Source organism: Sceloporus undulatus, chromosome 2 (assembly GCF_019175285.1).
Source record: "Sceloporus undulatus isolate JIND9_A2432 ecotype Alabama chromosome 2, SceUnd_v1.1, whole genome shotgun sequence".
NCBI lineage: Eukaryota > Metazoa > Chordata > Lepidosauria > Squamata > Phrynosomatidae > Sceloporus > Sceloporus undulatus.
This window is the reverse complement of record NC_056523.1, coordinates 306,251,245-306,271,614: the sequence shown is the minus strand read 5'-3', so window position 1 is coordinate 306,271,614 and position 20,370 is coordinate 306,251,245. Positions and strand designations below refer to the sequence as shown.

General features: G+C 50.2%; 1 protein-coding gene across 2 annotated transcripts in view; it reads left to right on the top strand.

Annotated features, from left to right (window-relative positions):
- Window positions 1-3,478: 3,478 nt before the first annotated feature.
- GHR (growth hormone receptor) overlaps window positions 3,479-20,370 on the top strand; it is a 251,905-nt gene continuing 235,013 nt past the window's right edge. The window contains exon 1 of one of the 2 annotated variants that reach the window (XM_042447390.1): window positions 3,479-3,594. The gene's annotated coding sequence lies outside the window, so the exon portion shown is untranslated. Of the gene's footprint in view, window positions 3,595-3,870; window positions 4,673-20,370 lie in introns of those variants that run through there. The other variant, XM_042447387.1, reaches the window with a different exon arrangement.

The window sequence follows — 20,370 nt, the reverse complement described above, 5'->3', positions numbered from 1 at the left end:
GGACTGGGAGAGATGGCCCATAGCAGACACAGTTGTGCTCTGGACAGCCAGGAGGTTCAGGAAGAATAGCCAAGGGTCTACCATTGCTGCACATCAGCAATATGCAGTCTGCCTAATGGTAAGTCTGGCTCTGATCATGCACAAGGACACTGACTAGGGTTGGAGAGATACAAGCACCCCTAACAGCATTTTCTCCTAAGAGACTGATTTTTATAATATGAGTAACCATGGATGCATCCTCAAACCGGATTCTTTCTGCAGTGTGGATACAGCCCATGAAGCCCACTGACTCTTCAGCTCCACATCATACATCTCTCACTTCCTACAGTCGGATGGGAGACAGATCAAACAGCAGGAGTCTCTCTTGCACCGCTTCTACTCTTGTCTTGTGCCACCCCTTTCTCCTATGTTCAGAGGGAGTGTTTCTATTGTCCCTGCAGAAGTGACATTTCAGATATAATTGGAATGAAGAGATAAAGAGTGTCCAGTGATTAGTTTCTCAGCAGGGCTTATAAAGGTTCATCTTGAGATATTGTGTGTTTGTGTGTGTGTTGTGGGGGGGGGGGGGAGACATTCATTCATCCATACACACACACACACACAACCTCTCATTTCACCATGGCCCCCAGGGCAATATACAAATGATAAAAATATAATTCGAAACACTCAGGAAAAACAGATAAAAATTATTATTTAAAAGTAGATTTTTAAAAATAATTTCTTCAGAAACAATTTAAAACAAGAGCAGCCACTAAATCCTTGTGAAATAAGTCATAGGTCCAAAACACACCACAGAAATAATCCGGTTTGAGACTGTTTTAACTGCCCTGGCTTAGTGCTAGAGAATCCTGGGCATTGTAGTTTATTGTGACACCAGAGCTCTCTGACACAGAAGGGCTAAATGTCTCACAAAATTGCAGTTCCCAGAATTCCCTAGCATTGCATCAAGACAGTTGGTCTCAAACTAGATTATTTCTGCAGTGTGTTTTGGAACTTAGATACCTATCAGGATCTCAATAGGGATACAGCCAGCCAGAGTTTTTCCTCAATTGGGGTGCTGCCACAGAGAAGGCCCTGCTGCCCACAGCAACCTAACATTGTATTTTAAGAGCACTGGTCATGTGTCACCTTTTTCTGCTTTTTTTGCATTTATTTCTGACTATTTTAGTAGCCTAAGACCATAAAATATTTCTTCCGCCATTAAAGAAAATGGCTGTACGCCTTTAACATTTATGGTAGATAAGCCTCTGCTTAACGCAGGGATAGGCAACCTTTTTGAGCTGGGGGCCAGGTTGCTGTCCCTCAGACAACTGGGGGGCCGAAGCCAAAAAATAAATAATTAAATAATTTTGTAATAAATAAATAAATAGATAAATAAACCAGGACAAATGTAGGACAAAAAATTCAAATGGAGGACACGCTAAAAATTTGCTGATTTTTTTAAAAAATGTTAATATAAATGCATGTTTCGGAGGCTTCTATAGACAATTGCCCCCCTTGCCTGCCGCTTGCCCCCCCTTGCCCGCCTCCTTCTGATAGGCCAAAGGCCCCACACCCTCACGCTAGAGGCCAAAGGCTCCGGCGGTAATCGGCGGCAGGACCGGGCTCGGGCCGGTCCCAAGGCCTTGCCGGGCCGCATCCGGCCCGCGGGCCACAGGTTGCCTACCCCTGGCTTAACATTTCCAGCTCCATCCTGAAAATCCATCCGTCCAGTGAACTCTTTGACATGACCCTGTAGTTTCCATTCACTGCCAATGCCTCTCTTCCCCTGGTCTCTCCAGTCGTTTGAACTATAAATCCTTTGCTCCCCAGCCAGCACTGCCAAGGGTCAGAGATGATGGAAGCTGTGACTAAAAATATTGGGAGAGAATCAAACTGAGGAAAACTGAGCTACAGGCAGCATGTATTTATTTATTTATTGAATTTATATCCTGCCTCTCTCACAAAATGGGAGAAACATTCCCTATGTAAAGAAAGGCTGGATGGCTATTTGTTGAGGTGTGTGCTTTGATTGTGTATTCCTGCATGGCAGGAATGGTTGGACTGGATATCCCTTGGGGTCTCTTCCAACTCTATGTAAGGATTTAAAATCTGTGAGTTGGCCAAAGTTACAGGTGCTTCTAAGGTGAAAATAAGTTCTTATAATACTGAAATAGAGAGCCAGTGTGACTTAGTGGTTTGAGCGTTCGACTATGATTCTGGGGACCAGGGTTCGATACTCAGCTTGGCCATGAAACCCACTGGGTAACCTTGGGCAAATCGCATGCTCTCAGCCTCAGGGGAAAGCAATGGCAAACCCCCTCTGAACAAATCTTGCCAAGAAAACCCCATGATAGGTTTGGCTTAGGGTCACCATAAGACGGAAACAGGCCGAAGTCAAGGAAGTCGTAAAGATGGGGGCAGGGGGGACCCTGAAAGGGCTTGGGAATGATGCAGGGTGACCAGATGTCCTAACTGCAAACTGCAAGGTGTGGCAAAAAATGTCGGGCATTCAAGAAAAATGTGGGACATGACAAAATAAAAGCTAAAACCACACATAGAAATATACACTCATGCTTCTTTGTCATGCTCCAAATGGAGGACATTTTGGGATTCCTCCTGGACATAAGGCTGAAATGGAGGACATGTCTTGGAAGAGAAGGATGTCTGTTCACCCTGGAATAATGGAGTCCTTCAGATGTTGTTGGCCTTCAACATTCTGCATCCCCTACTACAGGCTATCCTATAGTAAACCCTACTTGCCCCTAGGGAAGCATAGGAGAAAACTGGCCCATAGAGGTACATGGAAGAATCCTTGCCTAGAGGGAAGCATAGGAGAGCAGATGTCCAGAGGGAATCCTTGCCCCATGTTTCCCTGTGGCCGAGGGCACACACACACACACACACACACACACACAGAGAGAGAGAGAGAGAGAGAGACCCTCTCTGTCAGCTTTAGCCAAAAGAAAAGGGAAAAAGACAGAAACCTAAAGGAAACCTAAAGCCAGCTGGCAAGCCTTGCGGTCCCCCAAAAAGGAAAGGTGGAGCCCCCAAAGAAAGAAAGAAAGAAAGAAAGCAGCAACCAAGAGCCCTCCATCAGGCCCCAAAGTGCCTGGTTCCCAAACTGCTCCGAGAGCTGGGCGGGAATCAGGGCTCTCCAGAAGCAGGCAGAGGACTTCCTTCCCTGGCCGCCTCTGGGCCAGAGGCAGAAAGAGAGGAAGGAAGGAAGGAAGAAGGAAGGAAGGAAGGAAGGACAGGCTTCTTCTCCCCGCAAAAGCCTCCACACTGCTCCCCCCTTCCCTCCCTGGCTGGCTTTTTAAAGGCAGCCCCAGGGCCCTCCTTTCAGCCGGCGGCGGGGCTGCCTCTTCCCTCCTCCTCCTCCTCGGCGGCGGCGCAAGCGGGCGCAGCAGCTGCCTCCCTCCCTCCCTCCCTCCGGGCAGCAGCAGCCATGGGGCGAAGGCGAAGGCGACGGCGAGGAGGAGGTCGGCGAGGCCAGGGAGGGGGCTGGCCTGGCGTCCCCCAGTGAGGGAGAGCCCTCCTTCCTTCTCCCTGGCGCTGCCCAGGAGCCAGGCAGCCAGGAGGACCCCCTCGAGTCGGCAGAGAGACCCCGGGCAGGTAAGCCCCGCGGGGAAGGGAGCCCTCCTGCCCAGCTTCTTGCTCTTTGGGGGGAAGCCTCCTGCTGCTGCTGCTGCTGCTGCCCTTGGAGTCCGGCTTCGGGAGGAGAGGCGCCGCTTTGCTCTGGTTCTTCTTGCTGTTGCTTGTTTCTGACTTCTTTCAGGAAGAGGGAGGCAGAGGATGGCAAACTTTGGAGGGAGTTTGGAGGCGGAGGAGGAGAGAGGGAGGCAGGGGGAGCAGAGAGGGGCCGGAGAGAGGGCTCTCGCCTCCAAGGGCTGCGTCTCCGCCGCAGGAGAGACCCGGGTTTGGCACCCCTTTCACTGCCAGGGCAGGGCTCCATGCCAAAGGTGCCTCAAGAAACTACAGATCCCAGAATTCCATAGCATGAAGCCCTGACAGTTCAAGTTTGTGCCCTAACAAACTACAGATCCCAGAATTCCATGGCACGGAGCCCTGGCAGGTAAAGGGGGGCCAAACCGGATTACTTCTGCAGTGCGGATGCTTCCGAAGCCTCGATTTCAGGCTTTGACAGCTCAGGAGAAGAAAGACTTCTGATGCAGCCCTGGCCCTTTGGCTGAGCAAAAGACAACCACGAAGGTCAAGAACGTCGCACGTTTAAAAGACCCCTGGCCTGAAGCCTGAAGCCATCGGTCGATCTCTGAAGGGGGCCAAGGAACCCTGGCTTTCCACTTAAGCAAGAGATCCCTCCCGGAGCTCCTGCTTCCCTTCCTCCAGGGATCCTGCGGAGAGGGCGCTTGAGGGCTTGGCAGCAGGAAAACCCGATGACTCCAGCCAAAAAGAAAAAAAAGGGGGGGGAGATCCTAAATCACTTGGGGACACACCTCAAATTGTTTGTAGGTTGTGTCTTCAGCCTTTCTGGAAACTTGACAAGCCGCCTTCCTTCATTCCAAATGCAGCCGAGGAAGTTGACTGAAGCCTAGGAAAGCTGCTGCTGCCAACTCCTTGCTTCCAGTTAGTCTCAGAGGGGCTCCAAGATCTCTCCACAGACTGTCTTCCTTCAAGACTGGAGGACTTGTGTGCTCCCCTGTGTATTTGGCATTGGATACTTGGAACTAAGGTGGTGTCTCTTTAGCAATTTGGTTTTGATCCTTGCTCCACTTACTTCTCCCCTAGATCCCCCAGGCAACAAATTCCCCCCTTTTCCCAGGTGATGGAAGGGAGCTTTTGTCCTCTTCCCCCGGTTGAGTCAAGTTCAGAGGTGACCCTCATTCCCACTACCTTTTAAATCAGATCAAGAATCGGTTTGAACCAGTTCAAATGACCCTGGTTCTCACATAATCCAAATCGCTGAAGTGATTCCGAGAGGGAGGCCATGCGCCAGACCCATTTAACCCACATCTTTTTGATGCTGTTTTCCCCCACTTCTTTTCCGATAAATCAGTTCTGCACAAGTGTGAACCACATGCGGATTGGAATCAATTCAAATTTCCCCTTTGGCCGTCTGGAACTGATTCATTTTGAATCAATTCATTTGTGAACAAGAACCACAAGTGGATTATTTTAGTGGGGAAAATGTGATTGAGGCCAGTGTAGTGGGAACCACAATCCACTGTCAAATTGATCCATCGATTCAGATCGCACACCAATTTATCTGTAAGTGAGAATGAGGACTTAAACCTCCTCCTGTGCACCTTAAAAATTCACACATCTGTTGTTGCTTGAGCACTTGTGGAGTATGGCAAACTTCGCCAGATGCATGGAGGGTTACCCATGTGTTTGAGTACATATACAATATATATGGTTGTGGCAGGATTGCAGAGAAAGCGGTCAGAAAGAAAGGTCACAAGGAAGAGGTGAGAAGGAAATATTAAGTACTGTGTTAAGTGATACTTATCACAGATACAAAAGAGTGCACTACTGTATAGGATTGCAAGTTATCTGCATGCTTACATAGAACTTGCAATCCTATAGTGCACTCTTCTGTGTAGCTTCTCAGAAATTTGCCCTACTGATTTCAGCACCTTTGACATGACTAAGTTTCTTACTTTTTAATGATTTTTTGATTCACAGATTCAAGATGATTAAATGTATTCCCAATGCTCTGTTAAAGAAATTATTATATTCTTGCTGGTTTTAGCTGGAATTGTATCATTGCTGGGTCATCACTAGGTACTGGATGGGTGGGAATAGAGCCCATAGGACACAAATATACCTGTTCATATACAGCTCCATTATACATGCAGAAATAGATAGAGGACTCTGGGACATAGATGTGGGGCAGAGGCCCAGTAACCTTAAAAGTAGCAAAACCCCTTTACATTTCAAGCTCACTACCCTGCATCACTGATACTGTGCAAGTTAAGTCCCAAGCTTTCTGGCAGTGAGTCCCATAAATGTAGGACTTCCTTTTGAGTAGAAATGCATGGAATTCTGCTGTAAGTCTTAGTTAACTTAGTGGGACTGAATATTAAGATGTTCCTTCCTTAGATTTCAGTAGAACAGAACTCAGCACACGAACAAGGCTGCAGTCCTGTGCACATTTTTGTAGAGCACAGTTCTACTCTGCCCATATGCAGAACATCATTTATATCACAGTGCCTATCATTATCGATGGAGCCAGTGTGGTGTAGTGATTTGAGTATTGGGCTATGACTCTGGAGAGCAGGGTTCCAATCCCATCTCGACCATGAAAACCCACTGGGTGACCTTGGGCAAGTCACATACTCTCAGCCTCAGAGGATGGATGTGCAAACCCCCTCTAAAGAAACTTGCCAAGAAACCCCTGTGATAAGTTTGACATCGGGTCACCATAAGTCAGAAATTACTTGAAGGCACAACACACACACACACACAGACACTTATGTATTCCATATTTTCCCTTCTCCTAACATGCTCCCCACTCCCTGTAAATAGAGGCTGAGGGAATGATAGTAAGTCCAGATTCTTAAACTTGGAATATCAGTCTTTGGTTATTGTGAATATGACATTGCTCACACAGTCTTGGGCTGCTGTCCCTGGGAGTAAGCACTGCTGAACTCTGTGGACAACTTATGCGTAGACATGTATCAGATTGCACGATTAAGCTGCTTGATCTAGCCACTCTATGCATGTGTGGAATATATGAGTGACTGTTGCATATTGATGGGAGTGATTCTTCTTGAGTACTCAGGTCATCAAGATGAAATGAGATAGTGTGTGGAAAATCTTCTCTGATGCACTTTATGTATTATATTATTTATATTATTCTATTTAACCTATTGCAAAGCTTCAAGATGAATAGCAAAACAACATAGCCATAACTCCCAGTAACTTTGATCAAACTTCATCTTGTCTTCTACTATCCTACCTCTAGTCATCAAAAATCCATTTGAAGTGAGGGGGGGGGCTCTTACATTTGAATTTGAACTTGGGTGCATCTCCAGCAAAGGGCAACTCTGGAGCTGAAGATTTCTATTTTCCTTTAGAATCCATTTGTCATTTGCCACGGACTGCACCAAAACACCCAGATGGCTGTCAATCAAGCGCCTAGGCTTCAGACGTCACAAGTCTTGGGGGGGGGGGGGGGTTGGGGGCAGCCAAGGGAAATCGGCTGCATCTGAGGCTCTTCTGTTGTGTCTCCCCAGACTAGAAGGAGCCTCTATTTGTCCTAAACCCCTTGCTCTTCTGTGTCTCCCCATATTAACTGACATAACTCAGTGCTAGGGAATCCTGGGAATGGTAGTTTATTATGGCACCAGCACTCTCTGGCAGAGGAGGATAAATGTCTCACAAACACAACAGTTCCCACAATGAGGTTTTTTTTCATAGATTAAAAAAGTTGTTACTTTATAATTTACTTTAGAAATACACACACACACACACACACACAAATATGTATGTGTGTATATACCTATATGTTTGTGTGTATGTGTGTGTATATATATATGCATATGTGTGTGTGAGTATTCATATATAAACATGTGTGTGTGTATAAACACACACACACACATATCTATCTATCTATCTATCTATCTATCTATCTATCTAGTGTATGTGCGTGTGTGTTTGCCAAATCAGATCAAGGAGGAGAAGGCAGTGGGGTTCAGTGGGTAGAGACTATGCATCCAAAGCTCAGGCTTGGCAAATCGGATCAAGGAGGAGAAGGCAGCGGGTTCAATGGGTTAGAGACTATGCATCCAAAGCTCAGGCTTGGCAATCGGATCAAAGGGAGAAGGCAGCGGGGTTCGTGGGAGGAGACTATGCATCCAACGCTCAGGCTAATCGGATCAAGGAGGAGAAGGCAGCGGGGTTCAGTGGGGAGAGACTATGCATCCAAAGCTCAGACTTGGCAAATCGGATCAAGGAGGAGAAGGCAGCGGGGTTCAGTGGGGAGAGACTATGCATCCAAAGCTCAGGCTTGGCAAATCGGATCAAGGAGGAGAAGGCAGTGGGGTTCAGTGGGGAGAGACTATGCATCCAAAGCTCAGGCTTGGCAAATTGGGTCAAGGAGGAGAAGGCAGCAGGGTTCAGTGGGGAGAGACTCTTTGGGGAAGAGAGAAGAGAAAGCTTGATTCCCCCCCTCAGATCCCTGGGCGTCCAATCTCTCCTGTGTCTGCCCATAGTTCCTCTGGAAGGAGCCTCCATTTCCCCAAATTCCTTTGCCTCCCCCATTGCTCCCTGGGCTGTCTGGGGGGGCGATCAAGCAGGCATGTACTGCAAAGCCCATCTGCTGCTCAGGCAGAGGCAAAAAAAGAAAAAAATAGTTTAAAATGGTGTTCAATGGCTCTCTTCACACATCGGTCTATGAATGTGGAGCAGAAGGGAGGTTGCAATCCACTGAGGTAAAGGCTATGCGAATGGAAGAAAATGGCGCTGGCGATGCAGAAAGAGAACAAGAGGGTGACACCCCCAGGCCAGCCCCTTGAGCGCTGCTCCTCCCATCTCCAGGTTCCCGAATTAGACACCCTTGTTGTTCCCATTCGGATACCACGAATCGGACCCCGGGAGCAAAAATAATTCGCTTTAAAACCTACTGTTTTTTTAAACTGGTTTATAGGCATATAATTCGAATTATTCGAGATAATCCGATTCAGATTCGAATCTCTATGGGAACGATTCTGGGGCAATGCAGATCTAATTCAGGCTTGAGTGGAAATGATACCCCCTAAATTCGCATCATGATCCGCTTTATAGGTGAATGGGAACACCCCCATAGTCACTTCTTGTTTTGCTGTTTTGGGGAGTGGAAAGTGGAGAAGAGGTTGAACTTTCTAAATCCAAAATGTTTGCACTTTGCATATTCCTGCTTTAAAATATTCTGGCTCACTCAGTTTGTGTCCTGTTCTAACATGAACTTTACTTGATGAGTGTGCAACCTGCAGGCTAGGGGGTCACATGCAGCCTCATAAGACCATAAAAGCAGTTCTCTGAGGTGAATTGACCCCCCCTTCTATACATAAATACACACACACCAACCAGCAGCAACAATCAGCAAATACTCCCTGTCATCCCTACCAAATTCTCACTGAATCTATAAAAAGAGTTCTTTCCCTGTAATTCCTAGGCTTACTATTTCCCAGTCCTGGGATGTGTGTGAATATATGTATCTGTGTAGAGGTATGTGCTGTTCCTGTGTGTCTTTTATTTCTGAGTCTGTATCTTATCTGGCCCTTGGGGATGAACAGATGCATTACACAGTAAGATAGATATCCATATTCCAACAGCCCAGTTTCCAAATCAGGTATGGAGAATGTGGGGCCATTCAAACCATTCCCAACATCCTTTACCATTGGCTGAATAGGCTAGGTCTGATGGGGGTTGCAGTCCAACAATATCTGCAGAGCCACGTATTCGCCCATTAGAAGTTGAACCCAGAACTGTTGTCAAGACTAGAGTCGACAAGATGTGAGGGAAGTTGGACCAAATTACCAGAGCCCAACAGGTCTGGAAAGGAGCCTGGGACCCAACTTTGTTGCATACTTGTGTTTTTACCTTTTTCTGTAGCATCATTATTTGTCAATTTGAGGGAGGGGGGCATCCATTGTGAAGTTGGTGGATTTCAAAGGAAATAATAAGAACGCACAGAGTTCTGTATACCTAAAGATTGTTGAGGGTTAGGGTGGTTTGAATGTTGGACTGGGACACTGGGAAGCCAGGGTTCAAATCTTGGCTCAGCCACAGAAACCCACTGGGTGACCTTGGGCAAATCACATGCTCTCAGCCTCAGAGGATGGCAATGCAACCCTCCTCTGAAGAAACTTGCCAAGAAAACCCTGTGATAACTTCACCTTAGGGTCACCATAAGTTGGAAACCTGAAGGCACCAAACAACATGGAGTGTTAGCTAGTCTGCCCTTGCTGTAAAAGAGAACAGGGCTGGGGCCTGAGTGAAGGGAAGGAGGTTGTGGGTGAGGAACGGGATACAGTAGCACCAGAGGGGGCAGATGGCTGGGTAGCACTGGAAGAAACCACAGGTAAAACAGAAGACATGTAATAACTGGGGTGGCAGCTAGAAATAGAGACCTAGAAGTGATCAGGTTGCCCAGGAATAGACCTAACAATTGCTCCTTCACCTTATTGGCCAAGATGAGCAGCTCTCCCAGTTCTTTGCCAACATCTGTGCCTCCAAAAGCAGCCCGCAAATATCTCCTGGATTGGTCACTGAGGGTTATGTGATACAGGAGAGGGGCAGCCTTTAGATAACGTCAAAACATGAAGTGGGGCTAACAGCTGGGAGAGAAAGTGCTAGTGGTGTATGGCAGGGGCTGTTTGTTCTTCTCTCCTCTCAAAGACTTGAGGGATATTGAGAGAATGAGTGAGTTCCTCCCAATTTTTCACCAGGGCCTCAAACCACTCTTGGCAGGCCTGGCCAATCCTGCAAACTCAAGGTACTCCTTTATTTCTGTTTCCCTTTCTGTAAGTTTCTGATATGTTTTTGCTAATGTAAATCTTGCCTTTAAAAAAGAGTGAAGGAGAGAGAGGCAGAAACAGGTGTGTGTGCCCAGTCTGGCTTGATTCCTCTCCAGAAGTTCTTTTAGGCCAGGATCCAGGACCACTGTTGTGGTTTATGGCACAGACTGTTTTCAGTCAATGCTTGACTGCTGGTTTGGTTATGTAAATGCTGAATCCCAGCCTTAAACTTCTCACAGAGTCCCAGTTGCATCTACAGCTTTTTAAGTTATTGTGTCCACAAGCCAAAAACTAATCCAGACTCACTTCAGTGTATGGCAGAGGCATTCAGACTGTTGGCCAATGCATAGCTGTCTCAGCAATGCAGAGAGCGAGAAAGTTTCCTATTGCTATGGCTCCAATTGTTCTGAGCTGACTCCAGTATTGAACTTGGAATCATAGAATTGGAAGAGACCACAAGGCCCATCCACGACAACGCCCTGTCATGCAGGAATTCACAATTAAAGCATCCCTGATAGATGGCCATCCAGCCTCTGTTTAAAGGCCTCCAAAGAAGGAGACTCCACCACACTCAGAGTGAGCGTGCCCCACTTTCAAACAGCTCTTAACTGTCTGGAGGCTCTTCCTAAGCTTGCAAAACTTTTATCCTGAGCTTGCAAAAAAGTTACTTTCTTCTTCGTGGTCTCTGCGAATCATACAAATGGGTTTCACTGCGCCTGCGCAGTGCTGCTCGGAACCTACTGGAATTACTGGGCAGAGTTAACTCTGCAACATATTGAAACTTTTTGGCGGTAACTCCGCCCACCTGTTATAAGGCCCCTGCCTTCCCGCTCTTTTCCCCAGTTCCTTTTTTCCGCCGCGCTAGCTGCTTCAGGGAACTTTTGCTTGCTTGCTTGCTTGGAATCACTTTCGCTTTTTGAAGGTGCCCGTCCAGGACCCGCACTCCTCCTGCCTGCTGTGCCTTGGCAAGAGCCATGACACCAAGGCCTGCCTGCTCTGCAGATCCCTCTCGTCCCAGGCCCGGAAAAACCGTGAGTCCCGGCTCACTTCGGCGATTGCCCTGGGGAAGGTGCAAGAGGGAGGCTCGAGGTCTTCTTCTGTCCCACCGTCGGCGCCCCCCGCCTCTTCTTCTTGGGCCAGTGTGTCCAGTGTTGGATCTGGGAGAACCGCCGTCCCCAGCGTGATGTGTGTCCCGGCCGGGACTCCTTCCACCACCTCCAATGTGGCCCGTGGCTCCAAACCGCCCAGTGCCACCGACGAACCCTCCAAGCGCCCCCACAAGTCGTCGGGGACTGAGGGTACCGAGCTGACCTCCAAACCGGTGAGGAAATCGGAGGGCTCGCGTCCGAAGAAGGCTACCGAGCCGGAGGTCCGTCTCGCCTCGCCTTCATCCTCCAAGGCATCCAAGGCATCGCGCCATGCTCCGAAGCCAAAAGAGCTGGCTGTGCCTGTGGAAGGAGCGAACTCTCCAAGGCCTTCCTCGTCGGCAGCGGCTGCTGTCCTCCTGGACCTCCCGGACAACCCCTTCTTCCCGGCAGAAGAGGTCCCAAAGCCTGGGAAGAAGAGACACCACGACAAGTCGGGTCGTGATCCTGCCCCGAAGAAGCCTAAGCCTTCCAAGGATCGGCCCGCATCTGACCCGCCGAAGGCTAAGGATAAGAAGCGCTCCCCTACAAAACAGGGCCGCGCTTCCACTTCGAAGACTCCGCGCGACCCGGAACCTGTGCCAGGGGGTCGACGCACTCCGGTACCGGACACGCCACCGCAGCCCACCATGGACTTTGTCCACGGGACGGAAGACACTGCCCTTCACTCGCCGGAACACCGGTCGCCTTCCGACGCTGGGACCGACGACGACGATGATCGGCCCCGCAGACAGGAGATACCGGACCTGTTCTTTGATTCTCAGTCTGGCCGGTACTACGTATCAGTTTTGGAGGACAAGGCGGTCAGGGAGTTCACCAGACTGAACCCCCATCTTACAAGCCACGGCATCTCGTCGAGACCGGTACCGACCGTGTCCGTCTACGAGAGATCTCCATCTCCACCTCGCAGGCGTTCGCAGTCCTCGACGGACCTCATCCCAACCCGACCGAGATCCCAAGTCAGAGTGACAGACCCCCTCTCCTCTGACTTGGACTCCGACGAGGAACCCTTGCTCCGGTCTGAAGTCCCTTCCGACGAGGATGTCCTCTCGGGGTCGGCCTCACCCCAGAGGATGCACAATCCCGAGCCGTCTTCCCCGTCGGACGACGTCCGGTCGTTCACCGAGCACGTCGTCAAGATGGCGAGAGCTCTTGACATCGAGCTCGCCTCCCCTGAAGACGACGCGGAGGACCCGGTAGAGCGTTGGGTGCACGGACGAGTGCCTACTCCGCCTTGCCTGCCTCTCCTCCCTTCGCTCCAGACCATCGTGAAGAGGTCCTGGGACTCCCCGGCCACCCTGTCGGCGCCCTCCCGCAAGGTTGAGTCGCTCTACAGAGTCGCTCCGGCGAGCTGTCCCTGGTTGGCCGACCACCCGAGGCCAAACTCTGCGATTGTCGAAGGAGCCCAACACAGCTTCGTCCCGAAGCAGGCGACCTCCCCTGTCGACAGGGAGGCGAAAAAGATAGATGGACTGTCCAAAAAGACCTATTCGGCATCGGCCCTCGGAGTCAAGGCTGCCAATTACACCGCCTGCATGGGGGCCTACATCCAGACCCTCATGGAACGGATCTCCCCCCTCGTCCCGGACGTCCCGGATGACATCCAGAGGCAGCTGGTGGAGATCAGGGACGAGGCTCATTCCATTGGAAGTTGGCTCATCACCACTTCCAGGAATATGGCAGACTGCTCAGGGAGGGCCATGTCCGCGTCCATGGCTCTCAGACGACATGCCTGGTTGAGGGCCTCCGATCTCAACCCTACGGTCAGGGCGGCCATCGAGGACATGCCGCTCGACGGGACCGGGCTCTTCCACGCCGAGACCGACGATCGCCTGAACCGCAAGTTCAGGATGAAGGCGGCGGCGAAGAAGCACGGCATGTCTTCGGCACCGGCCTCCCCGTTCCGGAAGTGTCAACGCCCGTGGCAGCCGCAAGGTCAGTCACAGGGGACCTTCTCCCGGGATCGGCAGCCCCAGCAACAGGGCTCCCAGAGACACCGCTTCCCCTCGCAGTCTTCCTCCTCCTCTGGCCGTCGCAACTTTCCGCCTCGGTACCGCAAGTCCCGCCAGCAGGACACCGACCAGGGGAAGAAGAGAGCCTGAAGGGACGCAGCGCGCTTCGTCTCTCCTTCACCCCTCTTCTTTTTGGACATTCTGAGGCCCTTTGTTAACACCTGGGCCTCTATAACATCGGACTCGTGGGTTCTCAACATCGTCTGTAGGGGTTATGCCCTCGAGTTCCAAGAGCTCCCTCCAACTGGAGCCTTCATGTCCACTCCCCCCTCGGACACCCTTCTCGACGAAGTGCGCGCCTTGCTTGGTAAAGGGGCAATCTCCCCTTTGCCGCCCAACCTATGTCCTCGGGCCTTTTTCTCTAGGTACTTCACGGTACCGAAAGCGGATGGGGGCATCAGGCCCATCCTGGACTTGAGACAATTGAACTTGTTCCTTGACTACCGTCGCTTTCGAATGGTAACCCTGGCTTCCATTCTGCCTCTGCTTCACCAGGGCCTGTGGTTCGCAACCGTCGACCTGAAGGACGCCTACTTCCACATCGGGATCCGAGAGTCCCACCGGAGATTCCTCGCCTTCGCTGTCGGCTCCACCTCGTACCACTACAACGTGCTTCCTTTCGGCTTGGCCACGGCTCCACGAGTCTTCACAAAGTGCATGGCACCGGTGGTGGCATACCTTCATCAGAAGGGCTTCATGGTCTTTCTCTACCTGGACGACTAGCTGTTTGCAGCCGAATCCCAAGACGAGCTGCAGGAGGCAGTCTCCTTCGCTTTGCGCCTCTTGGACTCCCTCGGGCTGGTCGTCAACAGGGAAAAGTCCCACTTCACACCGACCAGACAGGTCAAGTTCATCGGGGCCATCCTCGACTCCGAAAACTGTTTAGCCTTCCTCCCTCCGGACCGGTTTCAGGCTCTGACAACGTCCCTCAGGCCGTGCATCTCCCACAGAAGGGTGAGAGCCAGAGACGTCCAAGTCGCCCTGGGCCACATGGCATCGACGACATTCGTCACCCCTTGGGCAAGACTTCGTCTTCGACTGTCATGGCCAGCCAAGATCAGCTCTCGGAGGATGAGGAGGAGGATGAGCTTCCTCCAGAGCAAGCGCTGATTGAGGCAACACCAGGTGCTGTTCCTGCCCTGCCAGGTCCCAGCTGTGATCCTCCAACCCCAGAGGAGGAGGTTCAACCAGGTCCTAGTGCCGAAGAGAGACTTTCTATGGTACCACTGCCTAGTGGGGACTCTGGGGACGAAGCTTGCATGCAGGTGCCTTCTTTCAAAGAGAGAAGAGCTGAGAGTGCTTGCAGGCGCAGATCACAGAGAATTGCCGAGAGGCAATTAGCCAACCAGCCTCAGGTGGCACGAGGGAGAGTTTCCCTTACTTAAGTGGGAGAGAGACTAATGCTGGTTGCTAGAGTTTATTGCATGATCTCTCGGCGTGATTGCTGCTAGCACTAGCTCCTAGTATCTGGATTCTTTGTTACCTTGACCTTGGACCGGACTTTGTTATCTCTTGGCTGTTTTGACCTTGGACTGTTTGACCAACGCTGTTTCTCGGTATCCTGACTTCGGCTTGACCCTTGGAACGTTTGGACTTCTGGAATTCTGAACTCGGCTTGTTTTCTCGGACTGCTCTCAGACTGGTTCCTTGCAAGGTCTGCTTTACTTTCACTTCCACTGTGCTAAGGCTCTGTTATCAGCCACTGTCAAGTGTCTGCTGGCAGCATTCCCGGACATCGACCTCTCCAATCCTGGTTCCTCTCCGTCTTCTCTCCGTTGGAGGACCCTCCTTCAAAGTGGCTCACGGTACCGAGACCGGTGGCCGCTTCCCTCAGATGGTGGCTAGACAGTTCCAACGTCTGCACCGGGATGCCTTTCCATCAGCCCCAGGCGCATCTGACTCTGACAACCGATGCATCCCTGGAGGGATGGGGCGCCCACCTACTCGACCTCGTCGTCAAAGACAGGTGGTCCGCACAGGACAAGCTCCTCCACATCAACGCTTTGGAGATGCAAGCAGTGGAGAAGGCATTGAGGGCGTTCGAGTTTGCTGTCACAGGAAGGGTGGTCCTCCTGAGGACAGACAACACCACCGTGATGTATTACATCAACAAACAAGGTGGTACCAGATCCAGGACCCTGCTCGACCTCACGCTCCGCATCTGGGACTGGTGCATCCAGAGACGCGTCCTCCTCCAGGCGATTCATCTTCCCGGGGAGGACAACGAGTTGGCGGACCGCCTCAGCAGATCTCCATCGGTGTGCCACGAGTGGAGGCTCCATCCCGAGACGGTTGGCGACCTCTTCGACCGGTGGGGGACCCCCCGGATCGATCTCTTCGCCACCAGATGGAACAGCCACTGTCCCCAGTTCTGCTCCAGGAAGCGATTAGACGGATCCCTCGGAGACGCATTCGCCTTCCTCTGGACGGGGGAGCTCCTCTACGCCTTCCCTCTGTTCCCTCTCATCATCAGGGTGGTGTCCAAGATGACAACGGACCGCTCGCATGCGATCCTGATCACCCCGTGGTGGCCGAGACAGCCGTGGTTCGCATCCCTTCTCCACCTCTCCAGGAGATGCTTCCTCCATCTCGACCCTCGTCCGGACCTGCTGTCGATCCAGGACGGACGGATTCTCCACCCGGACATCGAGAGCCTGCCGCTGGTAGCCTGGAGGATACAGCCCTTACTGCTTTGCCGGAGTCGGTGAGGACGGTGATCCTGGCCGCGAGGAAACCGTCCATCCAGCGCTCTTATGCCCTGAAATGGAGGAGATTTTGCCTCTTCCTTGACCAAAAGGGCTTGTCTCCTGCACAGGTGTCCACTCCAGTGGTGCTGGAGTTTTTGATGGCACTTCTGGATGGAGGGCTGTCCCTCACATCCATCAAATGCTACCTGCCTGCCATCTGTGCCAAATACCAGTTCGGGGGGAGGGTTTCTTTCTTCAAAGACCCCCTGGTGAAGGGGTTCCTGAAGGGTTGTGCCAACCTTTATCCTCCTATGTCGGTACCAACGCCGGCTTGGAGCTTGGAGTCGGTACTGTCCGCACTCCAGTCCAAGCCCTTTGAACCGATGGCCACAGCGGACTTGAGACTATTGACTTGGAAAACCGCCTTTCTTGTGGCCATCACCTCTGCCCGCCGTGCGGGCGCACTCTGTGCTTTACGGAGGGACCAGCCATTCTTGAGGTTCCACAAGGACAAAGTGGTCCTCCGTACGGACATCACCTTCTTGCCGAAGGTTGTGTCTGCTTTCCACATGTGCCAGGACATTGTGTTGCCCACTCTCGCATCCAACCCGACGTCGGATGAGGAGCGACGCCTACACTCTCTTGATGTCAGGAGAGCACTGGCATTTTACCTGGACAGAACTGCTGCCTCCAGTCGGTCCGAGAGACTTTTCCAATGCTACTCGGAACCGAAGAAAGGGTTGCCTGTGTCTGCGCAGAGGTTGTCCAAATGGGTGGCTGGTACCATCCACCTCTGCTACGAACTGTTAGGCAAACCTCTCCCTGGCAGGGTTCGGTCCCATTCCACAAGGTCAATGGCAGCATCCTCTGCTTTCCTGTTGGGGATTCCTTTGGAGGATGTCTGCAAGGCTGCCGTCTGGTCCCAACCTTTAACTTTTATTAAACATTACAGGTTGGACACCAGGGCTATCCGAGACGCAGCTTTCGGGAGGGCTGTGTTGGTTTCAGGGTTGCATTGATTGCATTACTGATGGTTTGTGTTTACTACACTTGTACAGTTGACACTGTTTACATTTGTTGTATGTTGATTTGCACAAGTTCTAGGGGATCGGTCTTGCATGACCTCTGTTCCTCCCCTCAGGTTTAGCAACGTTATTGCTATTTGATCTGTGCATGAACAAAAAGAGTGACTCTTTTATGGTTCAAGGTGTTTTATTGTAATAAATATACCTTTGGTTCACCATAGCTTTGGTCTCAGGACACTCCCTCCGCCACATACCTTAGCTTGTCAGTCTAAACCCATTTGTATGATTCGCAGAGACCACGAAGAAGAAGGACAGGTTGCTTACCTGTAACAGTATTTCTTCGAGTGGTCATCTGCGAATACATACAAATCCCACCCGTCTGTCCCCTCAGTGTCCTGCTCACATTGGCTCTTTCCATCGCCTGCTTGGCGGAAAAATTGTGGAACTGGGGAAAAGAGCGGGAAGGCAGGGGCCTTATAACGGGTGGGCGGAGTTACCGCCAAAAAGTTTCAATATGTTGCAGAGTTAACTCTGCCCAGTGATTCCAGTAGGTTCCGAGCAGCACTGCGCAGGCGCAGTGAAACCCATTTGTATGTATTCGCAGATGACCACTCGAAGAAATACTGTTACAGGTAAGCAACCTGTCCTTTTTAAACTGCAGCTCCCAGAATCTTCCAGCTGGAAGATGAAGCTGCAGTTTAAAAAGTAACTTTTTTTGCAAGCTGTAGGTGTAGCTGTAAGTGAAAAAATAACATTTCCAAGCTCTCCTTTCACCTACTGGTTCTAGGCCTTTTTATTTAATTTTTTTACATTGTGTAGGTGTTTTTGAGAGTCCTACCTTTCTAACCTTGTACCCCCTCCCCTGCAACTACCATTCTCTCTTAGATAAACTTCAAACATTCTTGTTTTGTGCACCCTGTTTTAGTTATAGCTTTAGGTGCTTTTTCATCCAATGGGCAACATGAATATCATCTCCTCCTTCATTTATTTTAGCTAACTGTACACAGGGATAGAATTGTTGGCAGCACACATGGATGGAATGGGGGTCTCTGTCTGTGTTGTTGACAGCTTCATCTGGTTTCATGATAAACCAGAACATGCCCAAACAAGAGAAGAAAGACAAGAGAGATGTTGTCTTGGCTCTGTACTTGATGACCAGGGCGGGGAAGTCCCTGGCATTGAAGGCTTATCAAAGCATTTCAGGGGCAATTTGACAGGGAACTGCAGAGCTTGGAATTTTTCTTCTTAAAAGTAATCCATTGCTGTGCTGATCGTTGAGGGGAAGTAACCTGATATTACTTGTTGCTTTGTTGTTGTTGTTTAATTATGTTGCCTGTACCACTGGTTGTTACTCTGCATGCTTTCCAACTGTCCTGATTTGTCAGGGACAATTCTGATTAATCCTCTGTCATCCCACTTTTTAAGATGCCCTAATTTCTCTCTCCTCCTTCCACATCCTCCCATGGTCTTATCAAAGGGGTTATCTAATTTTTTGCTCTTGTCCCCCCCCCCTTTTTTTTTTACATCTACATCATGTTCCTGCTCAACATAGTACTGTATATGAATAAAAATATTTTGTTTGTTTAGTGTGCATATTTTTTGTCCACACATTCATGTATATTCATATTTTAACATTTTGAAGGAAATGGCTCTCCACTTCCTCCTCCTCCTCCTCCTCTTCCTGCCTCAGTCAGAGACTCCAAACACCCTTCTTGCCTTTCTCTTCCCCTCCAGGACAGAAAAGGCTTGGGAAATGCAGGAAGAGGAGGAAGAGGGATCAAGGCCTCCAAATGTTGCACCACCCCTTGAGGAACTCTTGTGCCACCACCCCCGGAGCTCCTGCCCCACAGTTTGAGAACCCCTGCCTTAACCTATTTTAATTCCTCCAAACTGAATTCAATGTGAAACAGTCATTTGCTCTCCATTACCTCAACAGTTTCCCAGTGGGCTCAGGCAAGCAAACTGCTGCAGCCTCTTCTGGCTTGTGTGCTTGTCCTCATTAATAGGTTTTGGCTGTGAGAATAGCATAAAATTACATCTGAACATGTTTGGGTTTCCAGGTGAGAAGAAAAGCAAAATTCCTTTTCATCCTTAGAGAAAAAGAGTACAGTGGTACCCCGGGATACGAATGCGCCGCCTTACGAAATTTCTGGGTTACGAAAAAAATCCATTCAAAAAACCTGTTCCGGCTTACAAACGTTTTTTCGGGTTACGAAAAAATTTTTGGTGCTTTTCGGCGCTATTTCACACGAAATCGCGGCTTTTCCCCATTAGCGCCTATGGGTTTTCGGCTTGCGAAGGCTTTTCGGGTTACGAAAGCGGCGGCGGAACGAATTAATTTCGTAACCCGAGGTACCACTGTAGTTGAACCTGTTTGCCTGTTAGCAGTGGCAAGGAGAGATTTAAAAAATCTGGTCTATACTGATCCAGAGTGTTATCCAAAAAGGTGCAGGGGGGGTTGGGGGGGGGGGGCTCCCCACCAACTGGGGAATTGCTTAGCCCAAAGACACTGGTGAAAGGCTGGGCAACCTGTGGATCATTTCCACCTAATAATGCCAGTACTAACTGAGGAGGACTCCAAGACTGGTGAATAAAGATTTTTATTTAGAAATATGCACGAGTACAACCAAACATACGATAGTAATTCAAACAGGCACACCATCCAGAGCTAACTGAAATAGAGGTATGGAAATTGGAAAGCGGAGTTTTAGAGGGGTAGAGGGGGAGAATATTTATCTGTCCTGGAGAGTAGACCACAGAAAGTGGGATATGGCTCAGAGAGTCTGAGGGTGATTCAGCAAGTGCTTTGAGTGCACTGAGTGCAGACTGGGGGCCAACTGTGTGTGAAGAGGCTAGGTTTGGGACTGCTATTTATATCTGAGGTCCAAAGCACACTGCAGAAATAATACAGCTTGAGACGACTATAACTGCCCTGGCTCAGTTCTAGGGAATAATGGGCATTGTAGTTTATTGTGCCATCAGAACTCTCTAACAGAGAAGGCTAAATGTCTCTCAAAACTTCAGCACCCACATGTCCCTAGCACTGAGGCAGAGCAGTT